Raw genomic sequence first — 16,109 nt, forward strand, 5'->3', positions numbered from 1 at the left:
CCGACGCCTAGAGGAGTCCCAGTCAGTCCTGTGCGATCCCGGATATTGGTCACTTGTATTATATACGCTTCCGCCACCCGTAATAAGTCTCCTCGAGCCTCACTCCGACGCTCGAAGAGCTGTAGTCTTCATGAGTCATATCACTCGCTTCGCGGTGATATTTCCGCCTCCGTTATTATCGTGAGTTAGTAGTTATGCCACCCCATCCGCCGTCTTGTGTTATCGGCGTGCATGTAATAAATTGTTGGGCAGTCTCCGCTCAACCTTGTATTATATTCAGTACTCCTGGTATTTTTCTTCTGTGACCAAGATATTGTCTACCAGTGAGAAGGAATTCTTCCTTACTGGTCCATAAAAGGGATTGGTCTCTCAATAATTATTTTATTGAAAAACCGGTCGTGACACTTCTCTGTTGCCATGAAGTTCAGACTGAATGGCTTCAACACTGTCAAAGGCTCCCGTCTGCTGGTCAGACAGGAACTGGCTTCGGGAGAGTTGATGTGATGCTGTAAGAATTCTGCAAATGAATGCAGACTATGAGAACCAATGGATTCCCCCACGGACATGTACCTGTGACAGCATTAGAGATGCGAGGGAAGGGGAAGAGGTCATATGCATTCTCAGAAGATTTTGAAGATAAATCAGTTTAGAAGACATTGACCTCATAGCGCGAAGACATTCACTTATATGTTGAGAGTTGGTTCCAGATTTGTACGAATCCAAGAATAAGTACAAGTGAGGAATCTAACTATGTGTGAAGCATAAGTGAATATACTAGGCATTATATGAGATGCAGACAGGATAGATCCAAATTTGTGGAGGCAGAAACCACTTTTGGTAAAAAGGATGAATCTATAGGATCAAAAAGACGGTAAAAAGAGGGTTTTAATTTACCACACGATGAACTGCTAGACGGAGTAGAAGATGAGGCCGAGCAGTTCGATCTTCCGTGCCCTAACTTGGCAACGGAGGACACCTACGGCGGCGGCGGAGAAGACGATGTCCGCGGCCGGCGTGAAGACGGCGTCGGAGAGGTCGCGGCAGCTAAGCGCTTCGTCGCCGGCGTCGTCGAGAGCTAGCGGTGGCGCTAGGGTTTGTCGAGGTGGAGAGGTGGAAGAAGGATTTTGACCGCGATTGGACGGGTATTTATAGGGAAAGGGACGGCACAGCGCAATTACGCAGGTGCCCCTGGCGGTTCACATCTGAGGGACACGTGGCGAACATGCAACACATTGGGAGTTGTCCCACGTTCCCACGCCCGCCTGGTCTGTCGGATGGTCGTTCCGGCTTCTCTGGGTTTCAGGCAATAAGAATTGAGCATTTAAAATAGATTTAATGTTTGTCTCTGTATCTTCTGCTGACAAGGACGCAGAGAAGACATTCGACAGTTTCAACAGAATGCATATGATTTGGATAGATAGAGTTTGAGGTAGGAAGCATAGAGAGGTTAGGGTCCGATCACATTCACTTAGTTCAAAAGATTCAAACGAGAAGACATAGCTATAAGTGAATGCTGTAGAGGACAGAACACTAATATATGTATATATCAGAATGCAACCAAATCAACATAGTGAAGATAATCATGAAGACAAGTTGAAATTTGAAGACAACCCAAATGCGAAGACATAGCAAATGTAACGCAATGAGAAAAACACTTCAAACAGAAGAATTTGGTGGTGGCGTTACCCACCGTATAGGAAGTATTAGACCCAGACACGGCGCACAATTATCGTGGCGCTCCGAAGTCAAATTCCGCGTTAATGTATTCACACTTAGAATGTAAGTCTTCATTGATTGAAGATATACTTTACTTCGTGTGTTGCACATCTAAGTCATCATCATGCATAAGTGTTAGGATGTGTGCCTGATCACAGGACATTTGAGGATTCCAAGATATTTAGCTCACACCGTAACTTGCAAAACCTTTTCTCATCCAAGGGCTTTGTGAAGATATCTGCCAGTTGCTCTTCAGTGTTGACGTGTATGATATCAATATCTTCCTTCATGACATGATCTCTGAGAAAGTGATGACGAATTTCAATATGCTTTGTCTTCGAGTGCTGAACTGGGTTGTTGGCAATCTTGATGGCGCTTTCGTTGTCGCAGTAGAGTGGTACTTGTTTCAGATGGATGCCATAGTCCTTGAGTGTTTGCTTCATCCATAGAAGCTGAGCGCAGCATGATCCAGCAGCAATGTATTCAGATTCAGCAGTGGAGAGTGATACACAGTTCTGCTTCTTTGAAGACCAACAGACAAGTGATCGTCCCAGAAAGTGACATGTGCCTGATGTAGACTTGCGATCCACCTTGTCACCAGCATAATCAGCATCCGAGAATCCAACTAGATCAAATTCTGAGCCCTTTGGATACCATAATCCTAATGTTGGGGTGTAAGCCAAATATCGAAGAATTCGCTTCACAGCTAAGTGATGTGATTCCTTTGGTGCCGCTTGGAATCGAGCACACATGCAAACACTAAGCATAATATCTGGCCTAGATGCACATAAATAAAGTAAAGAACCAATCATGGAGCGGTATACCTTTTGATCGAACTCTTTACCATTGGCGTCAGGACCCAGATGACTCTTGGTTGGCATTGGCGTCGTGTAACCTTTGCAGTCTTGCATTCCAAACTTCTTCAGACAATCTTTGAGGTATTTCTCTTGAGATATGAAGATGCCATTTCTTTGCTGACGAATTTGAAGACCAAGGAAGAACTTCAGCTCACCCATCATGGACATCTGATATTGCTCTTGCATCATGTGTCCAAACTCATCACTGTATTTCTGGTTGGTGCAGCCGAAGATAATGTCATCCACATATATTTGGCACACAAACAGTTCACCATCATATGTCTTCGTGAAGAGTGTGGGATCCAGGGAACCAGGTTTGAAGCCTTTGCTCTTCAGGAAGTCTTTGAGCGTGTCATACCAAGCGCGAGGGGCTTGTTTGAGGCCATACAGTGCCTTGTTTAGCTTGTACACCATATCAGGATGTTTTGGATCTTCAAAGCCAGGAGGTTGTGCGACATACACTTCTTCTTCAATCTTGCCGTTGAGAAATGCACTCTTCACATCCATTTGATACAGCAAGATGTTGTGATGGTTAGCATAGGCTAGCAGTATGCGAATAGCTTCAAGCCTAGCCACAGGAGCAAATGTTTCATCGAAGTCAATCCCTTCAATTTGAGTGTATCCTTGAGCAACGAGACAAGCTTTGTTTCTGACAACTTGACCATGCTCATCTTGTTTGTTGCGATATATCCATTTTGTGCCTATTATGTTGTGCTTGCGGGGGTCAGGACGCTTGACAAGTTCCCAGACATTGTTCAGCTTGAACTGTTGAAGCTCTTCTTGCATAGCTTGAATCCATTCAGGTTCCATGAAGGCTTCAGCAACTTTCTTAGGTTCAGATATTGAGACAAAAGCAAAGTGCCCACAGAAATTTGCTAGTTGTGTTGCTCTTGAACGAGTGAGTGGACCAGGTGCATTGATGATATCAATTATCTTCTCAATCTGTACTTCATTTGCAACACGAGGATGAACTGGACGAAGATTTTGCTCTTGCTGATCATTGTCATCGTTGGGAGGATTGTCTTCGGGCTGAGCATTGTCTTCAGGTTGATTAGGTGCAGAAATGATAAGTTCCTCTTCAGGCTGTGCTTCAGACGGTATGATTTCTCCAGTTCCCATTAGCTTGATGGATTCACTGGGTGGAACTTCATCTAGCACATTTGGCAGGTGCTCTCTTTGCGAGCCGTTAGTCTCATCGAACCGCACATCCACAGTTTCAACCACTTTATAGTGAAAGAGGTTGAAGACTCTGTAGGAGTGCGAGTCCTTTCCGTAACCGAGCATAAAACCTTCATGTGCTTTCGGTGCAAATTTTGAAGTGTGATGTGGATCCTTGATCCAGCACCTAGCACCAAATACTCTGAAGTAGCTGACATTTGGCTTCTTACCAGTGAGGAGTTCATAGGATGTTTTCTTCAGAAGCTTGTGAAGATAAACACGGTTGATGACATGGCATGCAGTATCAATAGCTTCAGGCCAGAACTTTCTGGGTGTCTTGTATTCATCGAGCATCGTCCGAGCCATCTCAATGAGTGTTCTGTTCTTGCGCTCCACGATGCCATTCTGCTGAGGGGTGTACGGAGCTGAGAACTCATGAGTGATGCCTAATGTATCCAAGTACAGATCGAGGCCGGTGTTCTTGAACTCTGTGCCGTTGTCACTCCTGATATGCTTGATCTTGACGCCATAGTTGTTCATGGCACGGTTGGCGAAGCGTCTGAAGACATCCTGCACTTCAGTCTTGTAGAGAATTATGTGAACCCATGTATATCTTGAATAATCATCAACAATGACGAAGCCATAGAGACAAGCAGTTGTAGTGAGAGTAGAGTAGTGAGTAGGGCCAAATAAGTCCATGTGTAGCAGCTCGAAGGGTTGAGATGTCGTCATGATTGTCTTCGAGGGATGCTTGGCCCTAGTCATCTTTCCAGCTTCGCAGGCACCGCACAAATGATCCTTCTTGAACTTGACGCCCTCGATGCCTATGACATGCTTCTTCTTTGCGAGAGTGTGTAAGTTCCTCATGCCAGCATGCCCTAGCCTCCGATGCCAGAGCCAGCACTCTGAAGCTTTTGCAAGAAGGCATACGGCAAGCTGTGGCCCTGCTGAGAAATCTACCATGTATAGATCATCTTTCCGGTACCCTTCAAAGACTAGAGACTTGTCAGATTCCATAAGTACAAGGCAACGATATTTTCCAAATATCACAATCATGTTCAAGTCACAAAGCATTGAGACAGACATTAAGTTGAAACCAAGGGATTCAACAAGCATCACTTTATCCATGTGCTGATCCTTTGAGATTGCAACTCTACCTAGACCCAATACCTTGCTTTTACCAGTGTCAGCAAATGTGATGTGACTCTTGTCAGATGGACGTAAGGTTGAGTCCATGAGAAGACTTCGATCACCAGTCATATGATTAGTGCATCCGCTGTCCATAATCCATTCTGAAGCATGAGGTGTCATACCCTACAGTACAGTTAGGGGGATAGGCTTCACCAAGAGTATTGTGAAGCATAAACATTTGACGGGCAAGAGGATTATCAAAGCTCAGATCAAGATTAGGACTGATAGGATGATTGGCAAACGATTCAGGAACAAAATACATAGTGAGACCATTTGGGCATTTGATCTTGCGCCCTACAAGATGTTTTAGGTCCCCAGCAATAGCATCAGACGCCTTTGATTTCCGGCTGGAGACCTTTCCCTGCAAAAGAAAGTTAATTCTTCTTAACCACCCACATCTTCAGGGGTGGCTTAGAAGCAATGAGTCTAAGTGCAGCATCTGAGAACTTCGGCTTTGGAGCCCTAGCAAATAGCCTTGCAGGAGATGAATGATACTCATATGAATAAGCAGAAAAGTTCTTAGTCTTATGAACATAGCGGTTTGAAGAAACACGCTCATATTCATAAGTCTGAGTATGGTTTCCCTGCAAAACATTGGCGTTAGGGTGACTCAGGTGAGTCCTCTGTCTGTATGAAGCCTTTGGGCCATATGAAGCCTTTGGTCTGGGATTTGTCTTCTTCCCAGGTGATGTCATGATGACATTCACAGGAAGATTCTCAAGACAACTTTTGGGAACCCAGATCTTCTTCATAGGTGGCCCATTCCTGCAGTTAGTACCAATATACCTGGCAAACACTTCACCATTCTGATTCTTAAATAGTTTATAGTTTGCATCAAAGGATTCATCAGTGATAATACGGTTAGCACAGGTGAAGCCAGATAAGGTGGATGGATCCACTGAAGGTCCCTTTGCAGCAACCCATGTGGTTTTGGGGTACTGCTCAGGCTTCCAGTAGGAGCCATCAACATTCATTTTCCTCTCGAACCCAACACCCTCTTTCCTAGGGTTTCGGTTCAGAATCTGCTTTTTGAGGACATCGCACAGTGTCTGATGCCCTTTGAGACTTTTGTACATCCCTGTTTCAAGCAATGTCTTCAACCTAGCATTTTCATCAGCAATAGTAGTGGTATCCTCAGCAGAGGGGTTAGTTACCACATCAGCAGTTGAAGATATTGCAACAGTAGCAGCAGTAGAACATTCAGCAACAGAAGTAGCGTTATCACGCTCAAGGCATTTTAGACATGGTGGTTCAAATCCTTCCTGAGCGGAACTGATCTGTTGAGCGCGAAGTGACTCATTCTCTTTTTGAAGATCTTCATGAGTCGCTCTCAATTTCTCAAGCTCTTGCTTCCTTTGAAGATAATCATAGGAGAGCTTTTCATGAGTTGTTGAGAGCGTTTCATGACGACTTTCAAGTTCCTGGTACTTAACATGAAGATTTTTTATGTCTTCAATTAAGGACTGAGAACGGGTCATTTCAGCGTCCAACAGGTCATCGCTTTTATCTAACAGTTTTTGAGTATGTTCCATAGCTTTCTGTTGTTCAGTTGCAATTTTAGCAAGTGTTTTGTAGCTGGGTTTGGATTCACAATCAGAGTCATCTTCACTAGATGTTTGAAAGTAAGCATCGCGTGATTTTACCTTGGCACCACGTGCCATGAAGCAGTAGGTGGGAGCAGAGTCGTCCTTGTCATTAGCTTCAGCATTGGTGATGGAGCCATTGTCTTCAGTGTTGAAGATGGACTTGGCAACGTAGGCTGTAGCTAGAGCCAGACTTGCAATGCCAGGGTCGGACTCCTCCTCAGACTCCACCTCCGCCTCCTCAGAAGCAGACTCCTCCTCTGAATCCATCTCCTTGCCAACAAAAGCACGAGCCTTGCCAGATGAGCTCTTCTTATGAGATGAAGACTTGGATGAGGACTGGGAAGAAGACTTTGAGGATTTCTTCTTCTTCTTGTCCTCAGAATCAGATTCCTTGCTCTTCTTCTTCTTGTTGCTCTCATTGTCCCACTGTGGACACTCAGAGATGTAGTGTCCAGGTTTCTTGCACTTGTGACATGTTCTCTTCTTGTAGTCATGAGTGGAAGCTTCATCATTTCTTGAGCTGAATCGTGAAGACTTTCTGAAGCCCTTCTTCTTAATGAACTTCTGGAACTTCTTCACAAGCATAGCAAGTTCCTTTCCAATGTCTTCAGGATCATCAGAACTGCAGTCAGATTCTTCTTCAGATGAGGAAACAGCTTTTGCCTTCAAAGCACGAGTTCAGCCGTAGTTGGGCCCATAGATATCTCTTTTCTCAGATTGCTGGAACTCATGTGTGTTGAGCCTCTCAAGTATATCAGACGGATCAAGTATCTTGAAGTCAGGGCGTTCTTGTATCATGAGGGCAAGGGTGTCGAACGAGCTGTCAAGTGATCTCAGTAGTGTCTTGACGATTTCATGCTTGGTAATCTCAGTGGCGCCGAGAGCACGAAGCTCATTTGTGATGTCAGTGAGGCGATCAAACGTGAGCTGGACATTCTCATTGTCGTTTCTCTTGAAGCGGTTCAAGAGATTGCGAAGAACACTGATCCTTTGATCTCTCTGGGTTGAGACGCCTACGTTGACCTTGGAGAGCTAGTCCCAGACTAGCTTCGACGTTTCCAGAGCACTCACACGGCCACATTGTCCTTTGGTCAGATGACCACAGATGATGTTCTTGGCAGTAGAATCCAGTTGAATGAACTTCTTGACATCAGCAGGGGTGACATCTTCACCAGTCTTGGGAACGCCATTCTTGACGACATACCAGAGGTCGACATCAATGGCTTCAAGATGCATGCGCATCTTATTCTTCCAGTAGGGATATTCAGTTCCATCGAAGACGGGGCAAGCAGCGGAGACTTTGATTATCCCTGCAGTCGACATAGCTAAAACTCTAGGTGGTTAAACCGAATCACACAGAACAAGGGAGTACCTTGCTCTGATACCAATTGAAGGTGCTAGTTATCAACTAGAGGGAGGGTGAATAGGCGATTTCTATGAAAGTCTTCAGAACATGAGAGTTTCAAAGACAAACAATAGAAATGAACCTATTGATATGCAGCGGAGGGTAGACTACACTAGGCAAGCCATAGTCAAGTATTCAATGAAGTGAAAGTGCGAAGACTAATAGCAGCTAGGTAGTATGGATCAGGATGGAAGATGGTATGAAGCCAAACAACGATAGAAGTCACACTGTGAAGACAAATAGGTAAAGCAAACAAGCAATGACTTCACGAAGACAAACTGTAAGTAAAGAGAGGGAGAGGATAGAACCAGTCACTTGTTGAGGACACAGGATTTGTTGGACCAGTTCCAGTTGTTGTGACAACTGTACGTCTGGTTAGGGAGGCTGAGATTCAACTCAGAAGACCGCGTCTTCACCTTATTCCCCTTGAGCTAAGGACACCCAGTCCTCGCCCAATTACTCTGGTAAGTCTTCAAGGTAGACTTCCAAACCTTCACAGACTTCATTCACCGGCGATCCACAATGACTCTTGGATGCTCAGAACGCGACGCCTAATCGGCTGGAGGATTCACAGTCCTCAAGTGTAACAAGTCTTCAGGTCACGCGGACAGAAAGACTTCAGTGATGCCTAACACTCTTTGGCTCTGGGTGTTTGGGCTTTGTCCTCGCAAGGATTTCTCTCTCTCAAAAGCTTCGGAGGTGGGTTGCTCTCAAACGACAAAAGCTGTGCACTAACTCTGAGCAGCCACCAATTTATGGTGTAGGGGGGTGGGCTATTTATAGCCACTAGGCAACCCGGCCTGATTTGTCCGAAATGACCCTGGGTCACTAAGGAACTGACACGTGTTCCAACGGTCAGATTTCAAACACACGCGGCAACTTTACTTGGGCTACAAGTAAAGCTGACTCATCCAGCTCTGGATAAGATTTGCTCTCATTGTCTTCGCTCGAAGACACAGGATTTTGGTTGGGCATCACTTCAGTCACTCTGACTTTGTTCACTGGGACCCCACTTAACAGTACGGTGGTTCCTATGACTCAACAAAGAATAAAAGGAAACAACAAAACAACTAGGTCTTCGCGCTCCATAGTCTTCACGCAATGCCTTCTCTTGTCATAGTCTTCAATGTGAATATCTTCACATACCACCATCGTCTTCAATGTCTTCATACATTTTTTAGGGGTCATCTCTGGTAGGTAAACCGAATCAATGAGGGACTACTACCTGTGTTATCCTGCAATTCTCACAAACACATTAGTCCCTTAACCAGGTTTGTCGTCAATACTCCAAAACCAACTAGGGGTGGCACTAGATGCACTTACACTACCTCTATGATATAATAATAATAATAATAATAATAATAATAATAATAATAATAATAATAATGATAATAATAATAACAATAACATAAAACAGTTCATATTCATTGCGTGAGCTGACAACATATCAAGGTCAACATATTAACTGTTCTTACATCAACAGAAAACCGGGCATAACTCACAAATTCAATACACGCGAGAGTTCTAAATTGAACGAATTAAGTTGCAAGGTAGGCATAAAGACTAGTCTTATGGCTTAATTCCCATGTACATGGGGGAACAGGGATCATTACATTGACCCGAATGAACTTGGGTCTTTTGATGATTTTACGCTTCTCTGTTACACGGGTGCATGATCCCTTGGCTAGCAACTCATCAAATTCATTGTACTCGTCCTCATCGGCAACATCGTCGGCACCCAGTACCCTTCTCTTCCCATGCATCACTTCATGGGAGTTCTTATGCAAGGGGTCTTCCACAAATAAAATCTGGGTAGCATCGCTGGCAAGAATGAAGGGGTCCACGTGATATGCCATCGTTGTCCTGTTAACACAGGTCTTCCTGTAATCATCAACCTTTACATAACCAAGAGGGATCCATGCGCACCTGAATAATGACTCCTATCTCCCGCCGCAGACCAAGGATTGACCTCCTATGACACCACCACCGCCCACCGACTGAGGATTGACCTCTTCTCCGGTAGTCGCTGCCTAGGCCGCCGCCGCCATCTCTATATGCAGAGCAACTGTTTTTTTACGGATATCCGCAGCGGCTATTTACACGGTATCACTGTAACTCAATTATATGGATGGGGTAGTACATCACATACAGTTATGTAATGGCAATCGTGTCTAACCTACGTTGTCTTCTCACACGGTTTGGTGCGGAAATCGTGTGTGACGTTGCAATACCTAACACAAACGACATGTATAAATAGTGTGCCGTATACAACATATAGTGCCATAAGTAGTTCCCGACCGTTAGCTTATCCCCACAGTTTCCCCATTTCCCCCCAATCCCTACATAGCATCCAAATTCCCTCGCATGGCGCTGACATTGGGGGAATGCGGATGAGTGGTGCTGATGGTTTCGGTGTGGCTGCTCCTGCTTGTATCGCCGCCACGACAGCAGTCGCCGCCAAGCACTTGCCTAAGGTCATCAGAAGGCAGGTGTACTACGGATCCCGATCGTCCTGTCAGGTTCCAATCTATCCTGATCTTTTTTAGCATGTCCAAAGTATAGCTCCTTGCTGAATCCGTCCTGAATGACCCCCCCCCCCAAGAAAGCGATCTGCCGCCGGATCCGGAGCATGACTCCAGACTCCCGCAACACGAGTTCGACTCCGAGTTTTGCGCCACCGAGAAGTACCAAAAGCTGAGTTGTGTGCATGGGCACACTCCCACTCAACGTGTATGCACGGAGGGATTCGACATTGGCAGGCGGTTTCTCAGTTGCCCCTTAGAGGTTAGTGCTAAGTTCATCATTTTACTTCAGTTAATGCCGCCGCTCATCCTGAATACTATTTAACATTGGCAGGGATATGAGGCTTGTGCCTTTGTTAACTGGCTGGATGAAGAATGGCGTGGCAGGGCTCGGAGTGTTATCACCAAGCTCGCAGAAGATAACGTAAAGTTGAAGAAGAAACTGGCTGATCTGGAATGTACAATCAGTACGATGAAGCAAGAAAGAATCAATCACAAGTAACAGATGAAAGCAAGAGACAAGAAGGAACTAGCATGTGTAGTTGTGGTTATCGCATTAGCCATGTTCTATGCGTTGTTCGCAATGAAGATTAGGGGTTTTGTTTGACAATATTGCTAAAGCACATCTAGATGTGCTCTAAGTAATGCACATCTAGGTCCTATCCCATTGATGTTACGCGAAGATTCGTGCAGATATTTTCCTGTCTTTTTTTCTTTTCCTTTGTAGTTTGATTATTACTGGCTTTATCAATAAGAAGAGCTCAATGTATTGCTTGCCAACTGTCCTACTCCGTTCGTACTGGTACCGGTGCATAATACCAAACCTCGTTCCTTGTTTTTGTCCTGAAAAAAGAAACCAGCCAAATAGCCAATAGGATTCCTGCGCAACCCCGGGAATTTGGAGCGACTGGGTACAAATAATTGCGGTTGATTATATCAGCGGTTGGATAATAAGTCAACCCCCACTTCAACTGGCATTTCCTCTTCTCTGCATACCCCTCTTAAGTGTCCACCATCTTCATCGTCCCCGGCAGGCCGCGCTACACACTGGCACACACTCTGCAGCCATGTCGAGCGAGCGAGGACGATAGTTCAGCCAGCAATCTGGAGCCCGATGATAGGTCAACATCGGAATCATCCCGCTCGTCTTCCATGAGTCCGGCGTCGAGCCCAGACCTCGATTATATCTAGATCATGGAAGGGACATTGCCTCCGGAGTCGTCAGACAACAACCAGATGGACGAGGAGCCATCGGAGGACGGAGAAGAGGACGACGATGATGATGAGGAGGAATGGTCGAACAAGGAGGAGGAGGACGACGACATCAACGACGATGACGATGGCGGTGGCGATGAAAAGCCAACCTTCAGCGGCAAGAAGCGTCCTCGCCAAGACGATGCCGCGGGGCCATCCAACAACAACAACAACAACAAGGACTAAATTAAGCATACGGTACATATCTCTGTTTCCGTTCGCTCATATTAATTTGTTATCTCTGTTTATCCTGCCAATCTCATCGCGGACGGTTAGTAATACGTAGTCGACAAAGATCTTCTACATTATCGCCCACAGGTTGGTTTGTTGAACTGTGTGCTCTGACGAGCACATAATTCACAAAAAAGACCGTATGGGCTGTCTATAATGATCGCACACAATTCTGATTACCGACCTATTTGCCGGGTATCACACACATCTTGTTATGCCGAATTGTTTGTGTTCACCTCGATCATCACAAACAGTTCATCGGAGCGAACTGATGCCGTATATCGCACACACATTGATATGGCTGGCCGTTTCTGTTGTTCTGTCTAATCGCAAACAGTTCGTATGGATTAACCGTATGCCCAGCATCGCACACGCAACTAAAATTTTGAACCGTGTTTGATGTGTCCGCCATCCCAAATGTTTTGCACCTTTTTTGATGGTTATTTTATGCCACCGTTTGCGATTATTGCATCGCACACAGTTTCGTCGAAGGGTCTCTGATCGTAGTGTCGCGTTAGCAGCATCCTGCCGTAGTGAGGTGGCGCGCGACGAGCATGCATGTGTCAGGCACGCGATGTGCGTCCGACTGGCGGGAGGAAGAAGACCGCCCTGCCCCTGGGTTGGGCCGGCTGGATGGGCTGCCAGGTGAGCGGCAGGTAAGACTGTTGTCTTTTCCCATTTTGTTTTATGTTTTCTTTTCCGTCATTTGTTTTGATTTAGTTTTAGGTGCTAAACCATTTTCCTTTCTTCTGATAATTTTTGCAGGGACTAAAGCGATTATTCCAAAGCCCCTCACCAAAATTCATAATTATTGGAGCTAGTAAATATTTTTTATGAATTAATAGCCCCAACTCAAATACAATAAGAATTGATTTAAGAATCCAAAATTTCATGGAAAAATGGCATCATCTCTGGTGACTGTTTCCAGCATTTTCCAAAAATGATGAACATTTTTGAAGGCCTTTGGGTTCACTGAAAAAGATTTTACTTGAACCTATTTAATTTAATTTTATGCCAGGGTTTGATCATCCTCCATTTCAAATTTATTTGAAATTTAAACATGATGCACACATGACTATCTAACCCAAAGCATACCAGGACTAGGGATGTGACAGTTAATTACTATAAATTGCCATGGTCAATTAAAAAAATTGCCCTAAAAAGTAGTTGAAATGCAATAGTAGCTTTAAATCTAGCAAAAAAGATAGGTGAAACATATCATGGCATCTTTAGTGTAAACACTATGATAACTTCAGTGTAACATCATGGTAACTTTTGGCAAAAAAAAGTCGTTGAAACATATGAATATGTGATCTAGTTTTCAAGATCTTTTCGAGACGGATTTAATGATGAAAACGGTTTTTTAATCAGATTTATTATTTAGGAGATAAAACATTTTAAGTCCAAAAAAACAAAAAATATTCGACTGATGCCATCTATTTGATGTGCCAAAATGGATGGCAATGGAGGCGTCTGGACCATGTTACTTCCTGCCACACGTGTGACACTTATCATTTGGGAAGAAAAATAGAAAAAAATTTGGTTTCTCCCGGTAACTCATCATGCAGTCGAGTGAGGGTTAAGTCATTGCGTGCGAAAGGTTATTTGCGGCTGTGTTGTTGTCCAATTCTACCATGCTGAATTATTAACGTGTTAATTGGAGATAAATAAAAAGAGATAAATATGTGCTCGATGATTTTCCTCCGGTCCTAGCAAAAGGGATGGTCTCATGAATTTCACAAGGTGCAAGGACCACAAGTATAGCTCCGCCATCTATAACATAGCGCAAAAAAACTCCACCTCCGGCTATGTGCGGCCAAATTAGTTGCGACGACTACACCATGGATCATAACTAACTTGACCGCGGCAACCTCATCATGATCGGCACATAAGAGATACAAGGGATGGTAGATACCGCCCTAGGTGCCGGACCATGCATCAAAATGTAGTTGATGATGATGAAGGAGAAGACGACAGAAGCGCAAGACTTCAAATTTAGTCGCAATCATCTGTTTTACTCCCACTACGACTGAGGGGGGTGTTACAAGTATAAACGTGTTAGTTAGAGATAAAGATATATTTGGTTTAAACCAATAATGAATTGTCTTGTACTCCAATCCTCTCTCCATGTTGTACTTCATATATACCCGTGAGGGTCATTGCAAATACACAATCAAATAAGGGTTCGTGTAATTTTCACACTTAATTTAGGAGGCAAATATCCACCTCTGTTTGAAAAATACATTGTGACTGAGTTTAGTTATCCCGGGTCAAACATTGCACACCAAGTTTATAGGGGGAGATAAAACAAAAATGCCATGGTGAACATGTACCCAAATTGAAAGGAAAAAAATAAAAACGTCAAATATTTGTGAAAGTTTTTTGCAACAAACATTGTCTAGTATATTACTAATATGTAAAGTTCTGCGAAAAAATCACTTCTGTGATATTATGGGTGAATAGAAAATTAATATCATATAAAAGTTCGAGTTCACATTTTTCTAATTGCAATTTTGTCTTTTTTGCCAACAAGTCCACAAAATCGCAACTACGTAATTGCAAAATCATAATACCAGATGCGGACTAAATGCCAACCACACACAATGTGATACATTTTCAACACTACAAAGATGAAAGAAGATTTGTGACATGCAAAGGCGGGGCACATGGATTATCTGCCGTGCATCCGCGCCAAAATTCGAAAAGTCGTTTATGTGTATATATTGTTTGCTCTTGTATAACATTCATTATATCTGCGTGATGCATTTGTAAATCAGAGCAATATACCTATCCCTATCACGTATCTTCTTGCTTCGCTGGGCGACCTCCTCGGATCACCCGATGTGTTTGCTGCTCCTCGGCTTCCATGAGAAGAGCTTGGCAGGTGCGGTCGGGGTGAAGGGGGTAGCTATCCAGGGCCCAAGGAGAGTTCTCCAGCAGTACATCGGAGATATAAAACCACTCATGCTACCTGTTTTTGACGGTTTCAATAAAGGTTACATGTAGATAGCCGAAACCAGGGATCTTGTTGATTGTTGTGCCGTTGCATTCGCGTGCCTTTGGGCTGTTGCTTTGGAGCTTCATGTTGAAATACTTGCACCAAAGACCGAAGTTCGGCTAGCAACACAGGAATGCCTCGCGGAAAGTAACATAGCAGGCGATGTGCAGAATGGAATTGGGAGCGAGGTGGTAAAGCTAAAGGCCGTAGAAATGGAGAAGGCCTCGAAGGAAGGGGTGAATTGGGAGGCCAAGACTGCGCACGAGATGGGAGACGAAAACATACCCTTTCGTCGTGCGGGGCTGAGGCACCCTCACTAACCAGGAATGGTCGTGCTTTAGTGACCAGCGCAAAACGGGCAGAGGCCTGCTCTGATGGGGCCTCCTGGTCTACAGTGGAGAGCCTCCACTTTCCCCTTGTCCCAGACAGGACCTTGGGTATTGCCGCTTGCTTGTTGCCAGCATTCGCCTCATGGCTCTGCGTCCTATCTCCGGCCATGGCATCAGATGAGGCTATGGATGGAAAGCACAGTTGAAAGTATCGGTATGGTCGATTAGAGGGGGGTTAAATAGGTGACTAACAAATTTTAAATTTGTTCTCAGTTTTAGGCTCAACAATGATAGGTTGTCTAGATATGCAACTAGGTGGACAAAACCTATATGACAAGCACAAGGAGCAACACAAGCTAGCAAGAGTAAACACAAGTTGGAATCTAGCAACAACTAAACGAACGAGATAATCGCAAGTGGAGACGATGAAGACGGGATGTGTTTCCGAAGTTCCCTTCTTTGGGGGAGATATGTCTCTATTCGAGGAGTGTGGAGGCACAATGCTCCCCAAGTGTCCCAAAGACTCACTCTATTCTATTCATGCCCTCGCACAATGCAAGGTGTTGCGAATCCACTAGCGACGCCCTTGAAGGCTGAAAGAGCATGGTGCCCCCATGTGTGGTTTTGGTAATTGATGACGTTCTCTATGGACAAATGGTTGCCTTGAGTTATATTTGAAGGATTTGTCCATAGGCATTTCTTGAAGTCCATGTGTTGGTTTCAAGGAGTTTATGAGATGACCAAGGTGCTATTCAAGGAATTATCCAAAGATTGGTCATGTAGAAGACATCATACAAGGTTGATCAAGACTAAGTCAAAGTGTGAATCAAGTTGATCAAAACGCAAAGCGTAGAAGATGTAC

The sequence above is a fragment of the Triticum aestivum genome, chromosome 6D (assembly GCF_018294505.1).
Source record: "Triticum aestivum cultivar Chinese Spring chromosome 6D, IWGSC CS RefSeq v2.1, whole genome shotgun sequence".
Lineage (NCBI taxonomy): Eukaryota > Viridiplantae > Streptophyta > Magnoliopsida > Poales > Poaceae > Triticum > Triticum aestivum.